This window comes from Schistocerca nitens, chromosome 5, assembly GCF_023898315.1.
Source record: "Schistocerca nitens isolate TAMUIC-IGC-003100 chromosome 5, iqSchNite1.1, whole genome shotgun sequence".
NCBI lineage: Eukaryota > Metazoa > Arthropoda > Insecta > Orthoptera > Acrididae > Schistocerca > Schistocerca nitens.
In genome coordinates, this window is record NC_064618.1 from 189,415,243 (window position 1) to 189,432,047 (window position 16,805).

Here is a 16,805-nt window from a genome sequence, read left to right on the forward strand (position 1 = left end):
ATTATAGCAACTTTCTCTTGAGGTTACCAGAGGTAAAGTAAATCTATTTGTGCCTCTTAATAGTAAATACCTGAACCCACGCATTGCACCAGATGTGTGCTGTAATGGATGATGTGCTTAGCTTACTAAACTAGTCACGGTGGGAAAAAACGCGAGTCTATTAAATGGTTAAGTATAAGGAAGCTTCTGACGTGGAGATTATGCTATTCTCATGTCCTCAGGATGTAAAGACTCTTCTAGGCGTCATAGCCTCGATTTGAAGCCATTTTGAAATTTTCACTAATTCAGGAAATTTCTTAGTTCGAGAAATGCACTGTGAAGTGTGAAGTTACCGGATAATTCGATTATCACCGTCATTATTACTATCATTTTCTTCATACCGCTGCTGGAACCCATGTGCTTGAAAATCATTTTGGTCATTATAGAATTCGTTGTCCAAGAACAGGTTCTTTCCCTGTCTACGGAATTCTTTTCATGTTAATATCAAACATCAGCAATTACTTGTAGATTACATTGAAAATGAAGTAATTGATGAAGATGTGACTTGATAACAAAAACGCACTGTCTTTCTTCATTTACCTGCGCCTAGAAATGACTGTCGAATACTGCCAAACCAAAAGCCAAGGGATCTTACTGCCTTCCGATATACGTAGCTGTCCGTTCTTCCATATGATTTGGTCGACGTGACCTGTTTCAAGTTGTGCATGACAGAGAATATTTTATAAAATCGATTGTTTTCCTTTGCTATCAACAGAAAGATCTTCATTCTAAGCTAACCAAGTTCAAAATTTTCGCAGTGTTAGTTCACCTTTAATATTCGCTTCTGTAATGTGGAAAAGTATTTCACAGTTGCAAAACCCGCATTCGACCCATTGACCTTACGCTGACCATAAATTCTAGCTCAGAGTGACATCAGTTTAAGTAACCTAATGTAGCAAATACTGTTTGCCAGTGCTCTTTATCACCGGAAAATACGGGATTAACCCATTGGGCTCCATAAGCACACTGTAAGGGTAATTTCTGTTTGTGTGCAATGCATACGGATTGTTGAATATCGTGGTGCTCTCTCTTCCACTTGTGTATACATTATGCCTGATTTAAACGGGCCCTTTATAATTACTGGCCCTGGGCGGTGCAACATCATACTGACAACAGTAATGTGCTTTTACTGACAACCTCACTGTTCGTTTTACCTGGTTTTGTAATCATTGAAATAAAATAACATGATCTTCCAGTGGGTGACATTTCGTCCCCCTTTTCCTTCCGTGAAATTTGTCAGTAAGCTTTTTGCCTTTGAACCAGCGAAATGTGGCAGAGTACGGCTGGTAAACGATTTACAAACGACGATTTAGTGCCGTTAACACGATTTCTTTAAACATTGGCGTAGCTGAAGGAATTTAGTTTCTTCTTAAATCGTCTTATGCAGCAACGTTCACAGATATCTCTAACAGGAAAACTTCTTTATCCAGGTACGAAAGTTGTAAAGCAAACTTCCCACAGTTTGTGTCAGGTTGATCTTTTCGTCTGATAGCACTGCGTAAGTATTTTGTGTAAGAGGTATTAAAGTAGTGTTCCTGTAGCTGTGGGAATCATTGGTAGAAAACGAGTTTCACACCAATGGGTACAGTACTGATAAATATTCAAAATGATTATCAACCCTCTGCCTCGTGAGGACTGGGTGTTGTGTGATGTCCTTCGGTTAGTTAGGTTTAAGTAGTTCTAAGTTCTAGGGGACTGATGACCATAGATGTTAAGTCACATAGTGCTCAAAGCCATTTGAACCATTTGATTATCAACCCAAGTCTGCGTTCATCCACAAACTGAGGCGTATTTCTAATAATGAAGCTAGGCTAGGTATCCTTGTCTTCCTTGAGTGGGCATTGGAAGGCGTTTACACACACGTATACGAGGGTAATCCCAAAGGTAAGGTCTCCTAAGGGACACTCAACTGCCAACGCAGGCACAAACGAGAGATCCTCAATTTTAATGGCAAGCACAAACCACAGTGTTGGCTGCATGGTATCAAGGTGATAAAGAGCAAGACTATGGATATGAAGGTCTCACATTCGATCCCTCACCAGTCCCACGATTTTTATGTACCGGTTTACACATATTTCCCCTGGGGCAGTGTTTGTTGATGTGAAAAATGCCGAGTTGCACCGTGGTCCGAAATGCACGTAAAACTGTTGGTTCCCCTACTAACTGGCTTGGTAAGTCAACTCAAAGGTCGGATGAAAGCAACAGCGTACCACCTCCAACAAGACCGTGCCTATTAAAGCACTGTGGTGTTTAAACCACTCTTGCGACTGATGACTGCTTTACTTTCTATGGGTTCCAAAACTAACGATCTTCGGGTTATTAACATTTTTTTTTGTTTTCATGCTGTAGCTTTGATACAAGTAAACGTAAGTAACCGGCCGAGCACTGTCACCGTTCGAGTTGTCAAGGTGATACACGACGATGCTGTCGACCCCAGTTACAATTTTGGTCATGGCAATGTTTCTGTCGAATACCTCTATGGGTTCAAAAAAATGGCTCTGAGCACTATGTGACTTAACATCTGAGGTCATCAGTCCCCTAGAACTTAGAACTAATTAAACCTTACTAATCTAAGGACATCACACACATCCATGCCCGAGGCAGGATTCGAACCTGCGACCGTAGCGACCTCTATGGGCCTTTCTGCGTATTGCAAGATATGTTTTTATACACTTGGTAGGCTTCCAAATTGATATCTGATAGAGCTGTATTTAGCAACATGAATCAGATATGTTTTCCGTGCAATATACCAGACAACACGTCAGTGCAGCGAGATTTCGTTTATGTGTTGCACATGGTGCAAGAAATATTTGTCTTTTGCTTGCTTCTGTGATAGGTTTCGCCCCACTGAATGCGAGCAACCTCACGAATAGACTGTCGATAACTGGAATTACGCAATAACACACTTAAAAGTTGTATTTTTGCATTATGTATCCCGATGAAAATAACTGTAAACACGTTTTATGCCAACTTGCTTATTATTGCGCTTCTCGATGCTTTCCTCAAAAAATTAAAATAAAAATAAAGAGAGAGACAGAGAGAGAAAACAGAAATGTATTTCAAATATCAGCTCAGTGACGCCATGTTCGTCTCGTGATCTAAAGCAAGGATAATATATAGGTAATATCTCGTTGTACTAGCGATATGTATGGCTATGGGGTTCTTTGTTTTCTCTCTGCAAACAACTAGAACAGAATTCAGTAACAAAGTCGTATGAACACCTACTCAGTACGCCAATTAAACACTCAGCCATTCTTGGTTATTTTGTTAATCGTCTATAATGCAGTAAACATCCTTGATTATTGATTTCTAATTACTACCATTGTTATTGTTATTCGTCACCCCACAACAGCTTTCCTTTCACTCATTGCCGTAACGAATGGATCAGGATGAATGGGATGTGGGATGTTTCGTCACGGAGAATATACACATTTACCTCGGCGTCTTGTGTCAGGGTAATATGAAAGTCTCAATAAGAAAAGACGATAATAGCACCCAACTATTTCTGTCCACTTAATACCATGACGACAGACAACTTGGTGTCTCACTGTATTTTGATTATAATTCGTTAGCCTTTCTGCGACCTCATTTTAATACCACGTGGGAGCAGGCATAATATTTTACTTTTTGAACACCGAACAATAACACACAAAGATAGTGGATGGAATGGTAAAAAGAAAAAATCAGACTCATGGGTGTGGATCCAGTTCATCATAAGAAGACTAAACAAGAGGGAAACATTACGAAAGCAATGAATACGCTGGTTAGTATACATTATTTGTATAGATCTGAAGATGAAAAAGCGCAGATCAGCACAGTGCCCGCATCTGCACTTTAGTTTCTGTCTTAATGGGCATAATTTTTAGTTTCTTTTCTTCTGAATTATCAAATGAATTGATTATTACGTGATACAGAATAATTAGGTAACTGTGTTTCTTTCAGCTTCCATTCGCACCAAAATTTTTCTACATTCTCGTGCAATTCATGAAGTTCTACGTGTATGATCACAAGACTGCACATAGATGCAATCGATTTCGAGGTGCAAAGTGTTTCTTATCTTACTTTTCGTGAAAGGTTGGCAAAGTTGATTTCCAAAGACTTTTTATTGTACTGAAAATACTTCTGTAACAAAGTAACAAGGTAAGTGTTTTATTCGTATATATTTTGTAGGAAACTGTAATCGTGACGGAAGATTACACACCCGAATGTCTGACACAGCTGGTAGGAGAAAACGCTGCATATTAACCAAACCCCGCGCCTCCGTATCCTCCTATGACATGAGCACAGGACTCTCCTACAGAGCTGTCCCTAGCACAGCTGAGAATTGGCGACATCGTCACAAACATTTGGCAACACTGTGACAGTGCAATCACTTCCGCGTAGGGTACTGAACTGAGTCGCTAAATTCACTTGATATTCCCCTTCCATTTGAATGACTCGTTGTATATAATCCTCACGTAAGCTAAGACACTGAGACAGAAATTTCAACTTTTTGGCTAAAGAAATGCTATTCTTCACATAAGTGACAACTTTTAATATCTTTCACGATGCGTTATGAGGCTGAGCGGCCAATACCATGACGAGAGTGGCGTGCTGGCAGCAGCGTGTCCGTAGCCCCGTGGTACCGCCCGTGTGTCGTGTTCCAACGGTTAAGAGAATCGTCAGTTCTAATTGTGGTAGGGGCAGCGCGTGCGAGCTTTTTTTGTGTATTATTTCATGGAGCTGCGAATTCCCAGAAAAAATTCTGTAACAAAATCAGAAGAAAACCTTTACACATCAAATCCTCTTGGCAGCTCGACCCAGTAAGTTGTGTTAATGGTCGTAGGTCTCGGCTTTCTGACTGCCAAGCTGTCATACAATACAAGCGTCTCTGAAGAAATTCGAATCGACCGTCAACGATACGAAATTCAATAATGTTTTTCACTTAAAACTCCCATGCCAGGGTGATAAGTATGAAGGAAATAAATTGATTAGCAAATCGCAAAAAAATACTTTCAGCTCAAAGTGCAATGGTGAAAAACTTACAATGCTGCACAACAGGTAACGCCTGTTTCCGCTGCTGACAAGCAAATTTTGGTTTTCTAGGAATGTGAAACTTTATTTATGCAATGCCACATTTGTATACCTGTTGAGTAAGACACAGCATAACATTTAAACACAGACCCAATCGGAATCTAAGTTAGTAGTATTTTACTAATTCATGCAGATCGATGCACGCTTGTGTACAGATACCCAGTTTTGTTAGAACAGACTTTCGTCGTAAGGTTTTCGTGGGTAGTTTTATTTCATTTCTTACAATACAGTGCACAGTTTTAGTAAGGTTTCTTTTCATTCATAACTTCAACAGACAGCAGAATTGCGTTTAAAAAAAAATTGTAGCGAATGTAATAGAACACGCGATGCTTACCGTTACGCTACTAGCTGTGACGTAACTACAGCACCTGTGGAAGTGAACAACAGTTCCTCCAGAACTTCGGCATTCCACAGTGCTGTGAGATAATGCATATGGCCGGATCTAGTCTTCTGAGAGACAGACAGTTACAGCATTTCTTTGCACTGCACGATGGTTTCAACAAACAGATAGCGCAACAGAGTAGCTCAAATGGAAAGGAACACTTCCTATTTAAATTTCTGCATCCTACACTGTTGGCAGTTCTGTGTAGGTGGCAGTTACGTTATTTTATTTCGGTGATTACCGAAATATGTGCCGGCCGCTGTGGCCAATCGGTTCTAGGCGCTTCAGTCTGGAACCGTGCGACCACTACGGTCGCAGGTTCGAATCCTGCCTCGGGCATGGATGTATGTGATGTCCTTAGGTTAGTTAGGTTTAAGTAGTTCTAAGTTCTAGGGGGCTGATGACCTCAGATGTTAAGTCCCATAGTGCTCAGAGCTATTTGAACAACTTTTTGACTCTACGTCGAATAGACCTCTCCCAGTGAGCCATTACGGCAGACAGCCTGATGTGTATTTCTGCTTGCCGCTCTTATAGCGATTCCAGAAGAGGAGGTAAACATATTTACGTCAAAGGGAGCGGCAGAGGCAGAGGCATGCGGCGCAGCCGTGCTGCCTCGTCTTGGGCTGTTGGCCCACCAACGCCACCGCCAGCTAGCTCACTTGCGTCTCGCCTCGGCCAGCCTGGCTGGCCCGTAGTTCGCGAGCCGCGGCTAGTACAGACCCGGGCTGCATGGCCACGATCACCCCTTGAAGGATCAAAAGTTACACCTTACCTACCCAAGTCTGTAGTAAAAACTAACGCAGCTACAGCTATTACGCTATAACATGTGCAGGCACACCTACAGTTGACGATTTATTCTAATATTTGACGAATAATACTTTCAAAAATACATTCATTTTGAACATAGCTACCACAAAATATTTCACCTAGCTAGCAATAGCGTGACGCAGGAAACTGTACTTTCTTGTAACCGCTGTGCATTAGATGTAGCCTTAAGAAAACCTGTATTCAACCACGACAAGTAAGCGGAATGTAAAAGTAAGCAGGTTTGGCGGCAGCTCCTCCAAATGATAGTACACACTTAGTATATAATACACGTTTCGTGCACTTACAACATGTACTCAGTGTCTCTAAAACAATACGTGCTGCACGACGGAAATTACTTTCTGCTGACGCACTTCATTTACGTCTCAATGATACACGACTACTAGAGAACATTGCTCTTTACGGCAGTCAATTCACTTGTAAATTAACATCATGATATCGCAGATATTAGGCAACACGTTACTAGGGATAAGTAAGGCCTTAAGGTTTGCAACTAAAGATGCTACTCCTAGCTACTACTGAATATGAAGTTGATTATTAACGTGTCTTCATAACCCTGTGTGCGGCGTTCGACTCTCAGTCAGCATAGACGTTTTCGTCACCTTATTTCTAATTAAACGTGTGCACTGTGCACATCTCGCTGATGGTGGACCAACACTGGACATTTCTCGTCTGTTCCTGGTTAGACAACGACGCCGATAGGCGCCGGTTTCGAATCCGGTCAGGCAATACAACTTCAGTCGTCATTAAAGTTCCAACCCCACTACTGGTGACAAACTGTGATATCTACATTCTGATTTTACGTACTTATTCAACAATCCGATTAGGTGCTAGGTTCGCATCCTTGTCCGCAGCATTACATGATCGCATTTCAATTTTAAACATGTGCATCCTTTATTCCTTGACAATGCTACACTATACGAAGTCTTTCGAGGTTAATTACCAAGAAGGTAATTGTCATGTTAGGGTTCCTGCTTTCGTACAAACATTATCGTCATTTACGTTCTAGATGAGAATTGATAACTGATACTGGTGCAAACGTCAATATTTGACGTCTCTTTCTGCCTAGTGATCGAGTCTCGATAAGGCACAAAGCTTTGCTTGGTTAACAATGGCTTTACGTTCTGGGTTTGCATCCGGATCCAGAACAAAGACGTTGGTCATGTCATTGAAAGTACAACTTCATGTACAAGTAACTGTTGATGAGTAATGTGAACAATGATATTACTTGTGATTCGCTGTTAATATTGGGATTTCCTTAGAGTGGTTGCCGCCGTTTTTCACGTTTTCTTTTAACTGCTTAGTATTACATAAAGTTGATGCGAATACACTCCCCGTTGAACGTTGAACGACGTTCAGCATGTGTTGGGTATACCTTTTAAACAGCAAAGAACTTGTTTCCAATTGCCATACAACTTTATAAGTTCATATACCGTCTCAAATATTGAATTGTACCTAAGGATTACTGAACGATTTATGTCACAAAACTAGTTGTCCCATAACATTTGAAATGTCACTTATTGTAATTAAGTTTAGTTTACAAACGTTAAGGACTGTCTGATCTCTTCTGTACTATCGTGATGTTACTTTACATCTGGATGGACTGTCATAAAGACTGGTGTTCTCTAGTAGTCTCTAGTGGTACCCATTGTGTATCTTACAACGACTGTACTGTGGAGGGTTGCGACGACGTGCAGCACAGATATGCAATGTTGGTTGCATACATTCAGGTGCAGCCTACACGTTGGAATTCAGGGGTGACCCACTTTTTTTGCTGTCGAGTGTACATTCTTCCTGTAAGTTGAATCCAAGGATTGGGGAAAACCAGACTAGAGTGCTACTCACCACATGCTCTAAATCGTTTCCTAGACCGCTCGTCAGAATTCAATATCCACTGTGCTAGTGCATTACTTCCCCGGGGTGAGAATGGGAATGAAGAGTACCTCCTGTCATAACGTTGGAAAGTCTTCTGTTCGCCCAATGCCATTCAAAATGTCATCCAGGACTTCCTTCCTGAGAATATCTCAGATACCTTCCACGGCAATAGATGTGTGGAAGGCTGGACACTGGTTGATGGAAATTCTGCAAATTGTTCCGACATTAACTGGTCTGAATCTCGTGGGCCGGTCATAAGGACGCTGCTGCACATTGCACAAGTTATTAGATACTTACTATCTCTACCAAAAATCATAATGTCTCGAACATTAATTTAGACTTAGGGAAATGCTGGAATCCCTTCGACGATCTCCCTTTGCTCTTCTTGTCTATTCAGCTGCTCTTTGCCCCACTTATCTGAAAGTCTGAGGTGTTCCTTCTGGCTGGTTGGCGTTCTAGTTGTTGCAGACCCATACGACTCTGCTTCTGATTAAAGAATAGCACATTTCATTCGACCACGAGACAAGTGGCACCCTGATTAAAACCAGGTATAGAATACACCAGCACCTCAGTGAGTTACAGTCTTAATGTGTCCAATTTATGCGCACTGTTAGGATGTTGGAATATAATGGGTTGACTGGACATCCTACTGGCAGTGGTGAGAATCGATTTTGGTAGTTTTCTGGTGACATTTGTAGATCTGCAACACGTATGCGGATTGAGGAGGGGTCGCTGTCATGCAGATAATCTACCACCAACAACCGAGCAGCGTCCACAAGGGCTGAAGATTGAACGCCGTAGCCGTCCTGTTTACCCTGTTCGTAAGTCTTCGTTTTCCATAAGGCTGTTACGCCTTGGAGCATGTTATCAAATCAAATGGCTCCAAGCACTATGGGACTTAACATGTGAGGTCATCAGGCCCTAGAATTTAGAGCTACATAAACCTAACTAACGTCAGGGCATCACACACATCCATGCCCGAGGCAGGATTCGAACCTGCGACTATTGCAGCAGCGCGGTTCCGGACTGAAGCGCCTAGAACCGCTTGGCCACAGCGGCCGGCGGCATGTGGTCACCGATCCCCATAGCACAATAATATTATACTCTCTACAGTAAAACGGTCAGTTTAACATTATTATAATGTTTTTGCCAATTTAGATGTCTAGGTCATCACTAGGGGTCAGGTTTGGAGAGACTGTGGTTGCTTTACAAAGGACGTATGGTATTACACTGTTTGAGAGCTGGTTTGTTGGGGGAGACGCGAGTAGTCACATTCGTCATTGACAGTTACATAAATTCTTTAGCGCTATCCCCTATCGGTCTCACTTTTCTGCATGGACACTAAACCACCAGCTCAGGAGAATCGCCCTCTCGTGCAGGAATAGATTTTCTTACTTTTTAATTTTTCTATTTCAATTTAAGACGATGTTTGTGTAGCGTGTTATGTACTACAAGAGAAATATTTGTTAGCTTTCCAATTTAAACGTTAGTATTTCCTATACCCCTCATTGTTATTTTCAAATTCCTTTGCTTTAGGATGAAGGGCAACATTGCCTGGTGGGCAGTTTAGTACATATGTTGGGTAACCGTAATTTCTTTTATTATTTTCTCTCGAAGCAACAGAAATCATCTGGCCTACAGGTAGCATCATTAGCCAAGCACTTCACACAGACTGAGAGTAGTGAGCTGGTAATTTCATATGATCAGTTCCTCCACCGCAACTGTCAAATGTTGCATAGTTGTTGCACATGAGAGTAGCATTCCCAAAAAAACTAACTTTTATAATGATGTATGAGATTTCGGATCTACGTCCGCACATGAAAACGGAGGGAGCCTACCTTGATATGCAGGATGATTAACCTGCCCTACCTATGTCGTTTTATAAAACCTGCATTTTTTATCCGGCATTCACAAACCACGCGCGATATTGTCACATTATGTCGCTCACTACGAGCAAACTTATAGTCCCACAGACAAAATGAACAGAACATTATTGTTAGAAATTCAATGTAGTTAAATTATGCAGAGAGATACATTTGCACTGGAGGCCACGGTTTTCAGTAGTTCAAGAAAAATGTACAAAACTGACATTCAAATGCAATGCACCTCCACCCCACACCCATCACTCACCGGTCAAGATTTCTAGTCTGTTGTTCGTATCACTCCCTCCTACCTCTGTGCAAAAATTTCCGACGACACAAGTTATTCCCCATATTCGACTACTTTTGTCTCTGTAGATTGACAGATTACGCCAACGGCATAGTAATGTATTTTGTTAACATTTAGTTCAAACTTGCCCGTGAGGGTAATGAAAGTCTATTGTAAATGTTACACTAAGACTAATTACTTTGACAATACATCTACATTTGCATGGTTACTCTGCTGTTCACAATAAAGTGCCTGGCAGGGGGTTCAATGAATCACCTTTAAGCTGTCTCTCTACCGTTCCTCTCTCGAACGGCGCGCGGGAAAAACGAGCACTTAAATTTTTGTGTGCGAGCCTTGATTTCTCTTATTTTATAGTGATGATCATTTCTCCCTACGTAGGTGGGTGCCAATCGAATTTTTGGGCAATCGGAGGAGAAAACTGGTGATTGAAATCTCAAAAGAAGGTCCCGCCGAACGAAAAACGCCTTTGTTTTAACGATTGCCACTCCAATTCACGTATATGTCTGTGGCACTATCTCCTCTATTTCGCTACATACAAAGCGAGCTGCCCTTCTGCGTACTTTTTCGATGTCATGTGTCAGTTCCACCGGATGCGGATCCCACACCGTACAGCAATACTCCAGAATGGGGCGTACAAACATAGTGCAAGCAGTCTCTTTAGTAGACCTGTTGCACCTTATAAGTGTTCTGCCTATGAATCGCCGTCTTTGGTTTGCTCTACCCATAAGATTATCTATGTGATCGTTCCAATTTAGGTTGTTTGTAACTGTATTATATCGTACAGATTTGTGTGACTTATCGGGTAATCGAAATTTAGTAGAATTTTTTTTTTTTTTGTACTCATGTGTATAGCTTCACACTTTTCTTCATTCAGGGTCACTGCCACTTTTCGCACCATACGCATATCTTATCTAAATCATTTTACAATTCGTTTTGGTCATCTGGTGACTTTACAAGACGGTGAATGACAGCATCTAGTAGGGCTACACAGATTGTCTTCTATATCATTCAAATAGATCATCAACAATAGAGGACCTACAACACTTCCTTGGGGAGCGCCGGATGTTAATTTGATTTTACTCGATGGCTTTCCGTCTATTACTGCGAGCTGTGACCTCTCTGACAGAAATCTCGAATCCAGTCTCACAACTGAGGTGATATTCCATAGGAACGCAGTTTGGTTAGAAGACGCTTGTGGGGAACGGTATTGAAAGCCTTCTGGAAATCTAAAAATATGGACTCAATTTGACATTCCCTGTCGACAGCTCTCATTACTTCATGAGTATAAGAGCTAGTTGTGTTTCACAAGAACGATATTTTCTGAATCCGTGCTGACTAGGAGTCAATAAATCGTTTCCTCGAGGTACTTCATAATGTTCGAATACAGTATATGTTCCAAAACCTTACCGCAAATCGGCGTTAGTGATATGGGTCTGTAATTCAGTGGATTATTCCTACTTCCTTATTTGGATACTGGTGTGACTTGAGCAATTTTCCAGTCTTCAGGTACGCATCTTTCTATGAGCGAACGGTTGATATAATGGCTACATATGTAGGTATTGTATTAGCATACTCTGAGGGGAACCTGACTGGTATATGATCTGGACCAGAGGCCTTGGCTTTATTAAGTGATTTAAGCTGCTTTGTTACACTGAGGACATCTACTTCTATGTCTCTCAACTCGGTAGTTCTTCTTGATTGGAATTCTGGAATATTTAATTCGTATTTTTTGGTGAAAGAGATTCGGAAAACCGTGTTTAATAACTCTACTTTAGTGGCACTGTCACAAGTGACTTCACCGTTGTTATCGCGCAGTGACGGTATTAGTTCAAATGGCTCTGAGCACAATGGGACTTAACATCTGAGGTCATCAGTCCCCTAGAACTTAGAACTACTGAAACCTAACTAACCTATGGACATCACGCAGATCCATGCCCGAGGCAGGATTCGAACCTGCGACCGCAGCGGTCGCGCGGTTCCGGACTGAAGCGCCTAGAACCGCTCGGCCACACCGACCGGCAGTGAAGGTATTGATTTCGTCTTGCCACTGATGTGATTTATGTATGACCAGAATCTCTTTGGGTGTTGTGCCAGTTATCTAGACAGAATTTCGTTGTGGAAAATATTAAAAACCTGTCGCATTATACGTGCTATATTTTGAAATTCTGCAAAACAGATTTAACGTTTACAAACATAGTTGTTTCGTAGTCACAAGACCTGACGAATATAACGATGCATATGTTTATTTTTTACTGTTAAAATGCATAAAATTGATAGCTGAAATTTACACAAACATCAGTTTTACAAATTGCAAGTGCTAAACTAAGCCTCCTCCCCACCCCCCACCCCACCCACCCACGGCGGCGTAATAAGGGCAGTCAATGAAGACCAAAAAAGTGAAATAATTCACGCAGTCGCAAATTTGTCTACAGTGTTGGGAGGGATTACCAGCAACAATATACTATAAATCCTGACCAGTGGGGGCTGAATGTGGGATTTAGGGTGCGTTTGAGATTCCTTTGTACATTTTTCTTGAATAATTCTAAAATCACGTCCTGTAGCTAAAACTTATCAAAATGCAAAAGTTAACTATTTTAATGTCCTACAAAAAGGTCCTGTTCGTTTTTCTGTAGAAGTAATAGTACCTGCGTTGAGAGAGAATATGAAAATCCCTCACATGGTTTTTGAAGGCTAGATATAACATAGTGTGTTGCCCAAAACGACATCGGTGGGCGCAGCTGAATAACCCTGTGTATTCTGGTAAAACTGGGGAATCAAAGTTTACAGTAAACGCAACAGCTTGGTCAGTTCACTTTAAAATATTTCAAAATGTTCTATAATGCCGTCTTCTGAGCATTCCTTTGGCTTTTTTCTGACGTCGTTTTTACTTATTGTCACGGAATGACACGCTACCTTTGCTATGGTTGAGCACTTTTTGCTTTACGGCAGTGACCGGATAGTCCATTGTATATTCGTACAATCAAAAATACATTCCATCAGCTAGGATGTTAACTTTTCAGTGAGGTAGGTGCGATTTCTTGGACTTTTTACAGACACGTGGACCTTATTCACTGCCTCTTACTCTTTCTAAACTCAATATTCCGATTAATCCTAAAACATCCCTAACTCTGTTTTTATTAATATATAAACATTTGAGTGAAGAGCGCTCTATTACTACTCATTTATTTCTGTTTCGGTTTACTGTGCGTCAGTTGGATAGCCACCCGCACGTGGGTACTCACCAGTGATCTACCCAATCAACTGGAATGTTTTCTGTAGAAGAAGTAGGCAGTTTTTCGTACCACGGGTGAAATAATTATCCACACTGAAACAGCTTCCGCTTACCTGGGTAAGTTTAATGTATGTTGGGAGCTGCCTCATAGATACTTTATGAACGACAATATGAAGGGCTTATTTCAATAGTGGTACAAGTCCATTTTTGTTCATTCTGAGATACAGGGTCCTAAAGTTAAACGAGCGCTGAAAAATTTGCAGTTGAGATAGCAGAAATATTCAAGCATATGGCTTCTTGCTAGAGATGAACCTTTCTTTCTGTTTGTTTCCACCATTAATTTCAGAAGGATCGTAGACAGAGAAGTGGAGGTAATTGACTTGTACCACTATTGATATAAGCCCTTCATATCATCTATACATACACCCCATCGGTGTGCGGCACACCTTGAGATTTTCAGTTTTTTTTTTTTAGGTTTGAAATTTTCTCGAATCCTGATGGTCAAGGATTCACCAGTTTTGTGACAATACAGAGGGTGATGCAAAATGTGTCACAACGACCCCGCATTGCCGTTGAACCATGATGGAGATTACGGCCACATTGGCCTTGCGGCTTTCTGAGGTCGCGGCGCTTACCAGACTTCATCTCTGGAAGCCCGGGCTCCACAAACCCTTAGCCAGCCAACGACGACTGAGTCCTCTGGGGCTTTCATTATTTGGAACTAAACACGGGGCATTAATTGCCTGTGGAACACCATGGACGCCGACAGCTTTACTCAATTTAAAAGTGGCACTGTAATATTGGTTGTGTTCAAATTCTGTGATGACTGGCTTCTGAATAAGATATTGTATGTAAATTATGTAGTAACGGGTATTTACGTTTTAAAATGTAGTTCACTTTTCACATATCTCCTTGGGAAATATTACTATGTAACCAGATTCACAATATTGAAAAATATTATTCACGCATTCTGCACACTTGGGAAACACAGATTATTAAACTGTGTTTAGGGAATATGAATAATGAAACTGATAAGGGGAACATATTATCTCTTTTGTTTGTTAACGGCCGCGGTGGCCGAGCAGTTCTAGGCGCTTCAGTCCGGAACCGCTACGGTCGCTGGCTGAATTGCTGCCTCGGGCAATAAAATTTATTATGGTCGGACTGAGAATATGTTCAAGGATTCTACAGCGAACAGAAGTTAGGGATGTTGGTCTGTAATTTTGCGGGTCCGTTCTTTTATCGTTCTCATATACTGGAATCATCTTCGCTTTTCTCCAGTCGCTGTAATTTTGTGGTGGGTGAGAGATTCCCGATAAATGCAACGTAGATAAGTGGCCAATGCTATAGAGTACTGTTTGTGAAACCTAATTGGTATTCCTTCCGGATTTAGTGATTTATTTGCTTTCTAATCTTTCAGTTGTTTCTCTGCGCCAGGGATGCTTAATACTATGTTGTCCATATTGGAGTCTGTGAGATGGTCAAAAGATGGTATGTTTGTACGATTCTCCCACATGAAGTATTTCTTGAACGTGAAATTTAAAACTGGGGCTTCCGTTTTGCTATCTTCTACTACCACGCCAGACTGGTCAACAAGGAACTGAATGGAAGCCTTAGAACCAATTAGCGATTTCACACGTCCAGATTTTTTTCGGATTCTCCGACCAGATCTTTTGCTAAGGTATGACGGTGGTAGTTATTGTACGGTTCATGCATACGTCTTTTCACAGACGCACGAAGCTCTACTAACCTCTGTTTGTCGTTATTTGCTCGATTTCTTATGAGCCGTGAATGCAACAGCCTCTGTTCTCTCAGCATCTTCCGAATTTCATTCTTACATCATGGTGGGTCTTTTCTATTCTTTGTCCACTTACTATGTTCGTAACTCTCCAGATGACAATCTGCTTTGCCCATACATCTTCTACATCTATCATACTGGAACTAAGCGATGTCCGTTCACTATCTAAATGAGATGCTAACATCTAGTTATCTGCTCTGTCTAGGAAAAACACTCTCCTAGCCTTCTTGACTGATTTATTAACTAGTTTTTGCAATGACACATGATCAGTAATCCCCATTAGCACACTGACACTGTCGTTAATGTCCGGCCTGTTGTAGCTACAAGGTCTAGGATATTTCCATTGCATGTGCGCTGCCGAGAAAAAGGCTCAAGACAGTTTTCAGAAACTGTGTTCAATACTATTTCGCACGACATTCAGTCTGCACCCCCTGGCGCCCCCCCCCCCCCCCCAACACACACAAAGAATCCAAACCCATCCCACTGTCGATAGTAGATGGTTAAATTTGCCTTCAACTAGTATTGTATGATGTGAATATTTACGCGCTACTGACTGTAGGCTATCTTTGTATGCCTCTAGAACTGTTGGGTGGTAAAAAGTTTCAGAAGTCAGCTCCAGTTATATGCGATCAGATAACTACACTGTCACATACAATTTCAAGCTCAGTAGAGGCTGATTGCTCTGATGTTATGATCCTCGTTAACATTTTGTCTTGTACACGAGTCTAAGGTCAGGATCTGAGCGTAATATTGCCCATATCGCCTCAAGAAAAACGTGACGTAGTGTGTTGACATTATTTTATTTTATTTTTATTTTTTACTGCCGTTCTCTGTTACGTGGAATGTTTTGTTGATAATTTTCACATTATGTCCGTCTGTATATAAGGGGTGATTAAAAACATGCCGTTTGAGGGTGTTGCTGCAGCGTATATGCAACTGAGTGTGATTCCGATGTTGGTATATAAGCACTGACAGGTAGGTAAGAGATTACAGTGGCATTCGTATCTTTCCCAGGTGCGTGCGATAAATAAGGAAACGTGAACTGACGCCACGTTATTATCAAATGCATCGAAACTGTACTGACAAACTGTCCTCCTGTTCTTGGCTATTGAAGGACGATCATCGGTAGACATCCATCGGAGAATGAAGAATGTGTATGAGGCAACATGTCTTTCGAAAACCACCGTTGTGAGATGTTGCGCCAACTTCGGTGCTGGCCGCGTTTAGACGCAAGATGCCGGCCGATCTGGAGGCAGCCTGATCCACTTCAGGGAACCTGGTGTCGTCGTTCCTGAAGAAAGGTACTGCGCAACGCTGGAGGTATTACAGCGTCTAATGAAGGTGAAACATCCGGGAAAACTGAGAAAAGGAGCGCTGCTGGTTCGTGACAACGTACGTCCCCGTATAGGTAA